Source organism: Coturnix japonica, chromosome 3, assembly GCF_054131305.1.
Source record: "Coturnix japonica strain WE chromosome 3, WE-NBRP24, whole genome shotgun sequence".
NCBI classification, from domain to species: Eukaryota; Metazoa; Chordata; class Aves; order Galliformes; family Phasianidae; genus Coturnix; species Coturnix japonica.
In genome coordinates, this window is record NC_140665.1 from 44,772,683 (window position 1) to 44,785,822 (window position 13,140).

The 13,140-nt window shown below is 42.2% G+C and overlaps 1 long non-coding RNA gene across 1 annotated transcript; it reads right to left on the bottom strand.

Moving 5' to 3' along the window:
- Positions 1 to 717: 717 nt before the first annotated feature.
- Positions 718 to 5,388, bottom strand: LOC146761386 (uncharacterized). Its single transcript, XR_014943995.1, has 3 exons — positions 5,257 to 5,388; positions 3,429 to 3,519; positions 718 to 842 (listed from the first exon to the last, which is right to left on the bottom strand). It is a non-coding gene; the product is annotated as an uncharacterized LOC146761386 (long non-coding RNA).
- Between the last annotated feature and the right edge of the window lie 7,752 nt (positions 5,389 to 13,140).

Sequence of the window (13,140 nt, forward strand, 5' to 3'; positions counted from 1 at the left end):
AATAAAGGCAAATAATTTAGGCACACTCTAGTTTCACATCCTAACAAACCACAGTTGTTTTCTCTGACAGTTGTTTGTGTCTGGAAATTCTTTTTACATGGAGGTATAGAGGAAAAAGAAATTATAAATGTTTCCAATGCATTTGCAAGTAGATTTACTAATGCTTGAGTGTTCTTATTTAGCAGCATGCAAAATAAACAGCTGAGATCTGCCCACAAAGCCTCGTAAGCAATTTACACTGCACAGCTTTGAGAGCAGAGTATTTCCAAACAACAGAGACCTCAACAGAAGTTATTTTATACCTCCCAAGTTCACGTTTTCAGCTTAGGCCCAACAGGAGACTTGAAACTTTACTTAATACCTTTATGGTTATAAATCTCCTCTAAAATCCTCTCCCCTTCAACAAGGCATCTCTTCTGTCATTAAAAAACACACATACATAACCTATAAACTTGAAGTGATGTAGGAGTCAGATTCTCCGTTGCAAAGATTTGATGGTAACCATGTTTAAGCTTTTAGAACTTCTGCTATACAGACTGTGTAAGAGCATCGGCTACAAAAGCTCTTCTGAATTTTGGTGTCTATGGTTGTTTTTGTATCATTCTATCTTCAGCATGAGGAGGTTTTTATGGTGGGATAGTCCATGTTTGCATCAGGTCAAATGGCTCAATTTCAGCATAATTGCCCGCCTACCTGGTTACAACCATAGAAGCTGTGGTGGGTGTGTACTGCATATGTTCTGGGGAATGTTTGGTGCTCCTGCCTAGGTACTAGGATATAAATACCTTCAAGTCAGTATGGTTTTAATCAGTCTAACTGTACTCCCTTTGCCGGCCACAGACCTATGGAGTAGCAAGACAGAAAAGATCAATGCTTTTTCACAGAGTGAAAACATAATGTTATTGCATGGGAACTTGTTTTGATCAAAACAAAAGTGAAAACCATCAGGTGATCTCTGAATACCTTTCTTATGGGTTAAAAGAAAAGGAAAAACTACCACACTATAGCTGTAATAAATTATAGCATTCATACTTCAGCTGGTCTTAGTGAACTACGTGGGTCAGAACTAAAGTAAATACTGAAACATCAAAATGAAACCAATGAAATCTAACTAATAATATATTATCTTGGAGGACATCAGGTTTCCTCACTTCAAAAGCATTTATGAAAGAACATTCCTGCAGCAGGAATTATCGCTTCAGTGTTTATCTGAGGGGGAAAGGAGCTAAGGATCAAGTGCTGCATCAGGTGATTGAACTGGGGAGTACCATGGAGGGCTGCAAGGGAAAGCAAGGGTCAGAATATCAAATAGACGCTGCTGCCAGTTGTGCAGTTCTGTAGCTTATTTCTGTCCTTGGCAGCATTGTGATAGACTGAAAATCATCAGACTTGTATATGTTTGTTTAAAATAAGAAAAAACAATTGCATTCTTACACAAAAACAGTTGTTTAGAAACTAAAGGTCACCAGAAGGTTACCACACAGCTCAGTGAGGCCCTACAGAGGAACTGTTTTCTTTCAAGAAAGAGCTCTAACACCTATATATGCAAACCAATACATCACGTACACCAGAGACACAAGACACAACTTGTCCTGAAGCCAAAGCAGGAGTATCTGCTACTGAGAGGACTTGCAGTGGAACACTAACTTTGTTTTTGTAGACAGGCTGGTTCAAAGTCATTTGAGGACAGCAGTGGCCTGAGCCTGCTGACCAAGGCAAGGAGCTGCAGCAGCTTGCGTGGGTATAGCTGTACCACAGTTCATTGTCTGCCTCTCCAAATCAAAAGATTTGTAAGAACTCAGTACAGTTCACAAAGAGATAGAAGCATTACATCTCTAGAATGAACTCCTAATCACATATACTTTCAGTCATATAGGTGGGTACGCTCAGCAAAAAGAACAGCGAAAGAAATGTATGGGGTCTAAGCCTGAACACTTTTGTTTCACACCTCACACTCTTCCATGTGCAGTTACATTTCAGATCTATTAACAGCAATGCCAATACATTGGCTGGTCACATCCTGTATGGGAAAGATCACTGCTATGTGTTAGATTATGAAATATTAGGGTGCTAAAAGACATACTAGAAGATACTTTAGCATGTATGTGTATATATACACACACTTATATATTTATTAATATATATTATAAAGAAATATAGTTTTATTTTGTCAGCACTTGCTATTGTCATCAGTGTTGCTATTGATCTGGTACTGTAGCTGTTACTGTTATTTGTAAACGTGGCATTCAGTAGTAATTTCCCTCTTTTCCGCTCTCTCTGAACAAGCTGGCTCAAATGATACTCTCTGCATACTGAAGATAGACCAATTATTCATCTTAAATGCTTCTGCCCGTAATCACAGGTCAAATTTGGCGTCCTGCACACTCCCATTTTCCAAGAACAAAGCCTCATACATAGCGATCCAGTTCTTGAGAATGATACCGGGGAACTCCTCTGAGCAATGCCAGTGAATCTCTTAGCGTCTTGCTTGGATCAGGGCAGGGAATTCCCAAAGTGCTCAGTCATGTGGGGAAAGACCTTGATATTCGTGGCATTGTCCTGGTACAGAGATACCCAGTTCTCAAAAAGAGTCAGTTTCAAAAACCAAGACTGAGGATTAAGGAAGAACTTTCACTATCCACAATAAAACATATCAGGATTCAGAAATTCTACCCCTTTCACACCCTTGCAACATACCCAGGACTGGACATCCAGGTCAGCTGCAGAGATGAAAATAAACCTTTGCTTCATTGGTTGGGCTCTCAGCCCATAATTCCCTCCAGTCACAGCTGTGCAAGGGACTTACTAGGGCTCTAGCTGTCCCTTCTCCTTCATAAACACAAATTCTGGAGGTTTGGAACTGTCCAGTTAAAGGCATTGTGCAGTACCGAAGAAAAAGGTCTACAGAATGAATCAGCGGGCATAGGACTTCGTTTATAGCTGTAAGATTTCCTACAGCAGGCCATTTGCTTTCCCGTAAGAGAGATACTGCTTCTTCCAGACCTAAGATATTACAAGCATTGGCAACTGGCTAAGACTGAAGAAGGCCTGTGCCTGTACATTACACTAAGACCTCAATGCTACTTTGTTCCAAAGCACGACAAAATAAAAAGATCGACATGGCAAAAATCTGCTTCACTCCACAAAAAGAGTGGAGTCAGCTACGAATGCTGACAACATTAGGCTGCATATTCTGAATAAGAGGCAACATTGGCCATACATTTTCATGTTTTCTGGGTTTTATTGTCCTCTGAAAATTCTGCTCACTTGTACATGCAACATAGCTATCATTTATTTATGCTAATACAAATTAAAGGAGATTCAAGTCCCTTTAAGATGACTGTTACTGAATAACTCGTTGTGATGACATCAAAAATGGGTCTTCAGATGAATCCTGTGGTGAAAGCTGAGGAATCTTTGAGCCTTACCTTAGTAGTGGTCACTATGGAGTATGCCCTCCTTGCTATGGTGCCATAGCATCCTTCCTTACCTCAGTGTTGAATTGGATTAGGCTAGGTCCTACCAGGAAAAACAAATAAATCAGAAGCAATGATTTATTTGTTATATATGCCCTTATGCCCTTGAATGTATTCCATTAAAACCTGATAACACTGAATTACCAAGTTTTTGAATCACAAGATGAAGTGATGTAATAGGATCACATGTTACTGAAGGTTTTGTGCTTTGTCTTTTCAGAGGAAGTCTATGCTGTTGAGTGGACAGCTTATGTAACAAAGTCTGAAGCAATAAAAGACATTTATATCCAGAATAAGAAGCAGTTCCAAGTGTTGTTTTTGTTTTTGTCAGACTTTTCTTGTTGGGTACATTTACAATCTTATGACTTTCAGACCCAGCATGCTGGCATTTCATATTTCCCTTTAAAAAACAAACTGGCTCATAAAACCTTGCTGTCACGAGGCAGCTGCCATTAACATCTAAACTTCTACCACCAGAAACCAGTAAAAATATGTACTGTATTTTTTGTCATCTTAATAACGCTGAAAATATAGCATTTTATGCTCCAATCTTCAGAATATTCCTTTCTGTGCTTTGACTAATAAATCTTATCTCTGTTACCATAATGAAAAGGATTCCACAGCATAAACACTTTTAAAGGAATCTCTTTTTCTGAATGGAATATTATATTGCTCCTATTAGAAAACTCCTGTTTCAGGAGCCCATAACTCATTAGCTGAATGCTTGTAAATGTCACCCAGTTGGAACTCAACAAGCAGGTTCTAATCTGTGCTTTCTGGTACCACATTACATTGTCCGATCAGAAAAAGACAAATTCTTTACTGTTTGTTTTCCTTTGGGACTTCAGATGTATAATTTAAGATGTAACCTAGCATCAGTCCAGATCTTTTTTTCTATGCACGGCATGCTGTGGACATGCTGCTCTAAAAATACTATTGAGTATCAGTCCAAATAATGTAAACAAGACACAAATAGATTTCAGTGGGACTTTTGCCTGTTTGATCATGGTTAAATAATACAATGCATAACTACAAGTTTAAAGTTAAAACAAAAACCATTGCTATTGCTTGTTGTTTGCATTTCTGCTGAGTCACTGCATAGGCTTGCAGCAGGAAATATTATTCTTGAAAATGGGGACACTAGGGCTTTGTGGTTGAGTGCCTTGTTCAGGGCTACACACCAATTCAGTGATGACCACTGGGACTCAGAAACCCCTATGTGAGGAACATGCCCTCAACTTATAAGGTCGGCAGTAAAATAACTTCATCTTTATCCTCACATCACATGCAAAGAAAAGCTTATGGGTTTGCAGACAGCTGCAGTATTGTGACTCATATGAACTTTGCTGTGTAGAGAAATGGTGTTGTAAGAGGCACCAACAAATCCGGACATCTGAATCCTAAACACTGCTTCCACTCCTTCTCTATTCATTAAAACAGAAAGTGTTTCATCCTTGACAACTTGTCGGCAACTATATAAAACAAAAGGTATGGCACAATAGGATCCAAAGGCCACAAAACCTGTACTGAGGAACTGATTCTATCAGACATCGAAGAGATTTAACTAAACAGGATCCAGTGACTAGACTTGATATTTGATCCCACAAAATAATCAGAGTTAGAACTAAAGGAACCAAAATCAGATTGAGAAAAGTAGGAGTGAGTGAGAGTGCAGCCACCGAGAAGTTCCATTAAGGATTATATACATTGAATTACAGGCCCTAAGGGAAAAGGCATATATAAATACGGGTGTAGTGGGGAACAGCTTCTGCAAGCTTACCTGTTTGGCTCATCAGTCAGTAACCTGCTTCTGCACCCTGGTCCAAATTAAGACTTGCTGCTATTTAAAACATTTGACTTCTTTTTTTAATCCAGAGGTCTGAGCTGAGTTGGTAAACCAGCAGAGAGGAGGTTTTGGAGAAGAATAAGTGATGAACAGCTGGGAGACAGCAATATCTTAACCTGGATCAAGAGGAGCTCACAGTCAAACAACAGCCCACTTCCCTGCAGTCTGCAGCACCAACTATTGCTCATCTGCTGCTTGACGTTCCATTCATTACTAGCAGATAAACACATTGCTTGGTGTTTCCGCTCAAATTATCATCAGTGAAAAGGCAATAATACATTTAAATTAGTACCAATCTAATTTGCAGAGATGAATTGCAAGCCCCTTTTTGAACTTGGTGTTTTGTGAGGACTTATGGAGTGCAGATCTACATTTACACAAATCCACCCTTACACAGTGCAAATCTGTATTTACTTAACATGTTCTAAGTTTGATATCCTACCTGCTTTAGCTGGTGACTATTATAATGCAGTCTCAAATTCTGGGCAAAAAAACCAACACATTTTAAAGTATGACTGTTCTTTATAAAACATTACCTTCAAAATCAGTTTGGAGAGAGGCTAAACCAACTCATTTCAGTTCTGCAACTAGTTTTGGCTACTACTGACAATATTCCTTCATTATAATGCCTGATCCTTTTCCCTTAAATACTGGCTAAATACCAGTGAGAGCTCTATCAAATTCATGGTGAAGCGCACTGGCTGTATCAGCTGTTTGGCACCACTGCCTCTCTTCCAGTCCTCACCTCGAATGTATTTGAAAACAGAATTAGTCACAGAAGATACCAAATTGATTTTAACAAAAACATCCTCTTCCATACTCAGAAAGGGTATAGTAGCCCACGTATCCTCAAACTTCAGATCTTCTGATACCAACAGTGAGATACAGAAATTCCCATCTTCTGTGTTTATTGTAACCATTCCATGACCATTTCAGACTGACCACAGGGTCAGACAGCCCGTGAATGGACTACAAGAAGTGTGTCTGAACTATAAAATTGCTTGTTCCATACCTGAGTACTATACATTTTAATCTGGATTTTGTTTCTTGGGTGGCTGAAGAGCCTCTTACTTTAAACATACAAAATTACTGCTTTTAAATTCACGTGAACCAGCATATTTAGTGAACAAGGATAGTGCCAGACACGCTGTGCTTCTGCTATTTTCATTTGCCAGATGATACGTGAAATTGAGTTTGTTCCAGAGTCCCATTCAGCAAAGCCATAAATTAAAACCCAAACTCTACTCAGTTCATGAGGACAGTGGTGTGGGGGAGGCTTTATGGCTGGCTTAGGACTTGTCTGTCCTCCCCTGAGGGGATATGTCTGTCCAGTGTTCATATTGGATTGCTCCCTGCAACAATCCAAGAACTTTCTGACTGTGTGACTTTGATTTACAGGAAGATTTACAGGAAATTTGTAGGGTTGTGTGGCCTAAATAGAGACCGCAATGGAAGTTAAAACCTCAGTGCACTAAAGAAGTGCATAAAGCAATAGAGAGACAATCTGAAACAGACCAAAGCAAACACTGCTAGCCTCGCTCCTCATTACAGCAGATGATGCACAGCAAGATGAAGCCATTTGCTCAAAGCCAGACAGGAGGTGCCGGGTAGAGTCAGACAGCAGATGTGGGACTGAGTCAGTCCAAGCCTGAAAACCCCGTGTCTGCCCTGGATAACATCAGCTGTCCATGGGTGATGGACAGGTAGATCCAGATGGGCTCAGCTGGAAAGGCACTCTTTAGTCAGAAACATCACTAGACTTCACTTGGCTGTCTCTCTTTGGAAATCTTTAAGCAGAACAGCTCAGTAGCACCAGTTAGGAAAAAAATTACCTGATGTCAATGGCGACCTTGTTCTCCCCATTAGGCCCTTACTGCACGTAAATAGAAGATTATTGGCAAACAAGTATTGTACTGATAAAGGTTCTTGAAAACACATTGGAGAAATTGCTCTGTACTGTGTTTGTGAAGACAACATGTGCATCATCAGAAGTCTGGAAGTTAATAAAGAAACATTAGGAGACTTGCCAGCAGTTGCTGCTTATGTGAAACCATCATAATGGGAACATTTGTATCATTGCGCTCCACAGAGCTCCATTACAAGTAATCACCATTAATAACAATTACGTTTATTTTGTTAGCAATGAGACACAAAGAGTGAGCTCTCCTCCCACTGTGCAGAGCACAGACTGCAGACAGCCTGTGCTGGAAAGCTTCCCACCTTCATGTTCAGGTTTGGCTCTGTCTGCAGAAAGAGACAGCGTCTTGTCATTTAAACCCCCCCAGGAACTGGATAGCTAGAAGGGGACCTTAGGCCAATACTCCAGACTTGCTTTTGCCCTCATCCCAGCCCACCCAAACACCTCGACACATTACAGTGATGCACCCAAAGTAGCAGACAAGCCTTAGGGAGTAGTATAGATCACACCACCTGTCTGCCAGTGTAGTTCTGGCTGCTTTTGAGCCAGGTTCAGCCACATCTGACAGAGGTATAGTTCCCAGAGACAATGAGGTTTCGCACACACCACATGTAAAACAAGTAGATGGAGAAAGAAAACCTCATTAGTGCTGACAGAGAGTGGTGCCACATCTCTCTTCCCTTTTCCGCCCTGAGTGAGCTGCTGGCCTGGCTGGCATTGAGCTCACCAGCCACCAGACTGACTGGCCATAGTCCATGGCAGGATGGGTGGTAAATACCAGGGCAAGTTTTTGAGGGACCAAAAGGGATGTGAGGGGAACTGGAAGGTATTGCACAAGGGCCTAAGGAAAAGGAGGCAGCAGCCTTGGCTAGATGAGGACCCAGAGAACCTTATCTATAGGCTGATATTTAACAGAAGCTGGGACCACTTGTCTCCACAGGCCCCTCCAGCCCAGCTGCACTGTGGTCAATTCAGCAAACACTTGGCAGAGGGTGGAAGATGCAGAAGACTTGAAAGAAAGCAGAACATTGTGGTGGAGGCAGCAACAGGAGCTGATACTGCAGCAGTGGAGCAGAGGCAGGAGATAAGATGCAGATCCTGAGGGAGACAGACATTCTTGAACCAGAACAGCTCAAGATGAAAAAAAAAAAAATGAACATTCCTTAAAGTAATTTTAAGCAAACTGTTGGCTCCAGACGTGACTAAATCCACACATCAGACTGGTTGTAGGGCCAGAAAAACTCAGTGACCTTTTTGGTGATAGGTGCCTAAAACTCAGCAACTCTCAAAAGCTCCTTTCTTTCTATATGAAGGATCCCCTATAAAGTGGCTGTTGAGAGAATATTTTTCTCTTTGTTTCCTCAGCACACACACATCTGTTTATCCTGTTTGTTTTTTTAACATATTTCATTAATTCAGATTGCAAATTATAACTACGGCTGTTAATTCAAGGAACATAGCTGGAGAAAATGGCTGCTCTTCTTTTGATTTTCCTCTTTACCTATGGCAGACCTTTTTATAGCTGAGATCCCTTCTTTACTTGTATATTCTGAAGCAGCGCATACACAGCAAGCTCTTGTTTGTAGGAAGATCTGTTCCCATGGACTGAACATCAGCTTTTTGATTATTGTCTGTCAGTTCTTTAAAGAAAAAACAGAGTTTTGCAGAATAAAGCCTTCAGGATCATATTAATGATGTTATTCAAACCACGCATTGAGTTTATACAAACTTTTCTTGGTCGCTGAATTTTCTGGCAATATCAGCACTTCTCATGAATGTTAGGGTGAATACTAAGAAACTATTACAGATCAGCAGTGGCAAGAGAAGAGAGGGAAAACGCACAACTGTTTGCTTCAGCATCAAACACCTGTGTTGTTCTGTAGCTGAAGCCCCAGCTGCAGCACCAGAAGCAATAAACATGGCATTTAGGAAAAAAGGTTTCTTTCCAACAGCAGCCCTTTGTATGCATTACTGCTCTGCTTCCGCAGTCTGTCAGATTGGTTTTAATGCTGAACATGTAAATGGTTCCTTTTTCAGTACCACAACATTTAGGCATTGTTCAGGTATAAATCAGACATCTGGAATAAAACAATCGTTCTTAACAGCTTGTTATGTTTTAGCATCAACTCATTTTATATCTAAATGGTCATTATCTTATTTATGCCCATTCCAGCCTCCAAAACAGAGCATTTCATTTCTAAGAAACAGTGCAAATAAGGAACTATTAATTTTAGCTAGGCATATGAGGAAAAAGCCCCTCGTCATTCCATTATGTTGAAATGGGGCTTGGGTCTCCTCTTAGTATCAAGTTCTCAACTACTGTGAGACAAAATGTGGCTTGCAGAACCAGAGGATGTACAGCTGACGACTTAGAGCTGCACTGGCAGAGAACAGCAAGTGGCCATTCACTCAGAATTCCTGCAGTAGTGGAACAGAGCACACAGTTAGGCTCAGTGCACAGCCCTGGAGCAGTGCAGTTCTACTGTTGAATTGCAAAAAGGAGAATCTCTCATTTCTCCTCATCTGCTTAGACCGTCTGTACTGAAAGACAGCAGTGGCACAATCCTCTAAACTTGATTTAGGGAGCTCCAGCAAAAACCTTGCTCCTTCCTTACTGTTCGGTTTCATCCTTTCTGCCCGTTCTTCCGACACAAACACTGCCAGTGAGACTTCTACATCCAGATTAAAGTCTAGAGGGCACTGCAGAGTGAGGTCCGCCATGACTTCAGAAATGCCTTGCACAGTCTGTCAAAACTCAGGACGTTTTACATTATTACAGTAATTCTGACTGTAGGAATATGCAGCCGTTGCTGATATCAGATGAAAATATACTGATTACAAGGTAAAAGACAGTTGGAGGCATAAAAACACTTATTTTATGTAGATGTGCTCATGGTACCATGAAATCACTAAGATTTGAAAGGACTACAAAGATCACCCAATCCAGCCACCAGCCCACCCCCACTACACCCAGTGACCACGTCTCTCAGTGCCACATCCACACGGTTCTTGAACACCTTCAGGGACAGTGACCCCACCACATCCCTGGGCAGTTTTTGCCAATGCACCACTACTCTTCCTGAGAAAAGCTTATCCTTATATCCAACCTGAACCTCCCCTGGTTCAACTTGAGGCCATTACCTCTTGTCCAATCAAAGTAGTATATATACACATAGTATAGAACAGTATATATGGGGTATTTAACCCAGTGCTTTAAAAGGAAAGCAACTTAAAAACAAAACAAAACAAAACCCAAAGAAAAAATTAAATAAAAAAATACCCTTTTAGATGGAACAGGGTATTGTGTTGAAAATGTATTTAACCTAGAAATTACACATCAGCTCTTTAAACAAATGTGGAGTAATAACTCTAGTCTCAACTTACTGGTTATACTTTATGAGTCCCTAATTACATGTGCTAATACATGTACAAGTCCAACTCCAGCACAGGTTTTACTTTGAGGAAATAGTTCTTTGGATCCGGTCATGACAATCAAAACTCTGGGGTAACTCCAGGTGTGGCAGCACCATTTCCTTGTGGTCTGCTTTGCCTCCTGGCCGTGGCCATGGCTCATGCTGCCTATACAGCTGTATGGGACAGCACTGGGTTTGCAGCTGCAGCTCCAGGTTGCCTGAGTGGGTGACTCAGATTGCTCTCTGAAACCTCACCATGCTCTGCCCTGACCTACCAGTTCCCTAGCTTGGAGATCGCTGACACAACATGCCAGGAAAGCAGTAATTACTGCCTCACACCTTATCGCACCAAGGAGGTTAATGATCACTGAAACCTCGCCACAACCCACTGGTAGTCGTAGAGACAAAATAAACCTTTTATGTGTGACAACAAATGACTTTCATAATCAAAACGGTTCTGTTACTTCATCTTTTCCAAGGCCAGGTTGGATGGGGCCCAAGACAACCAGATCTAGTGGATGGTAACCCTGCCCACAGTAGGGAGGTTGGAGCTCGATAATCTTTGAGGTCCCTTCCAACTCAAACCATTCTGAGGTTCTACGATCTTTAGGCCAATTGTTACAAGATTTCTCTGAGAACTGTTTATGAACCTTTTAGACCCGATGCCTTCTTTCTCCTTACCCAGACCACTCAGGGCAAGATCCTTAGCAAAGGACTGTCCATCAAATTGAAGTAACACAAACCTTCTCCTTCATTCAGACAGCAGTTGCGGCACAGACATCAAGACGCCAGGCTGGCCCTATGCTACAGCAGAGGAAGGTGGCACTGAGGATAAGAGTGGCAGCCAAGCAGCGGCTCAGCTGTTGAGTGGCCCAAGAGTGCAAGATGGAGACGTGTGGCAGCCTGAGGAGTGGCCAGAGGAAAAATAACATCATCTGCTAGATGTAAGCCAAGGTGTTTATTTTCAGTTTCATTAGCACTGCTAAATATACACTCTGGGGAACTGGAAATTAGCTTGGAGAGATCTGGTGTGTTTATGTTCAGTTAAATAGTTACAAGCACTCGTTTGCCCACATCTGTGCCCAGCACAGGGACGCTGTGTACTCTGAACCTAGACAGGAATGTGAAGAGCATCCCATGGGCTTCCGGGTCAGACACAGGACACTTCTGTCCAGATCTCAGCAAATGGTGCAAGGATTGTAACGTGGAGTACATAACAGGGGAATCATGGTTTGTCTTGCAGGTTCTTCCTAGTACCTATGCTATCGGTGCTGAAGGCAGTGTGGCAGCTCACATACCGACAGGCTGTACAAGGACTAGACTTAAGTAAATGAACAGGAGCTATGAGACCCAGCAAGTTCACAAGTACTTACAGCTTTGTTTGGGATAGAGAGCAGACCATGCTGTAGAGGGGACATTCCTGCTCCTCATCATGAGACACTAATTTTGATGAACATCCAGTAAGGCTGCTGGGACCAGAGGCCTTTGGAGGCATCCACCCTGACATCAGATGACATCTTGGCACCACTCCATGAGCGCTGCCCTGAAATGCCCTCTTCCAACCACATGTCATCAGCCTTACAGGTGAACCAGTAGAAAGGCCACTTGTAGCCTACTACCAGAAAGCCTGCTCTGAAAAAGGACTCCTGCAACAGGGAGGCACAGGCTTGTCTGGAGCAGACTGGAGGACTGTTCAAAATGTGGGAGGAGCACTGAAAAATAATCTGATAGTGAGAAGTTTCTGCTGCGCTTTTCCTCCATTAGGGTATGTATGAGTATATAAGAAAAGTAACAGTGAAATAATGCGTTGTATAGGTAGATCAATAGACAGGTGATGTTCAGCTTCCTATCACTGTTACAACAAATCCAGTTGGTGCAAGAGATGATCTCCAGCAATGGGAGGCTGTTACTCACGTTCTGGGTCATGGGCTGCTAGGGCTGGTGAATTCAGCATTAAGGCACTGCGGCCTTTCCCCTTCTGGCAGGGCCCCAGGTGAACCTCAGGCTGAAGGCTGCCGCTCAGATCCCACAAAGGCAACCATGGCAGGAAACACTTTAATTGTTCTGAGCAGAGTAAGGAAAACATTGTGCTTTTCATGTGACCTTTGAATTGTCCATAAAAGCTGTGGCATTTTGGAAAAAAAGAAGGCTGATTATTTCTTGCATTTACAGAGTAAGAGCCCCACTCGCTGCTTAGCGCTGAGTCACCCTCCCAGCAGCGACAGACAGGAGTCCTCTCCATTCTGCCTCAGCAGGGCAGCTCCTCCTTGCTGCCAGCCCACCCCTGGCACAGAGCTACAGCACTTCTGCCACATCCTGCTGCTTTGTGAGCAGCTCTTCCTGTAACTGAAGCAGCTGATGGAGGCCTTTAGGCATTGTCTTCCAGAATGGCACAGTGGCTATTGGTTTTAAACCTGTGTTCTGGAGCTGAGGGGGGTAACTTGATCTGTAACTCAGAACGTCTCTGAACTTTAGACCCAGATACAG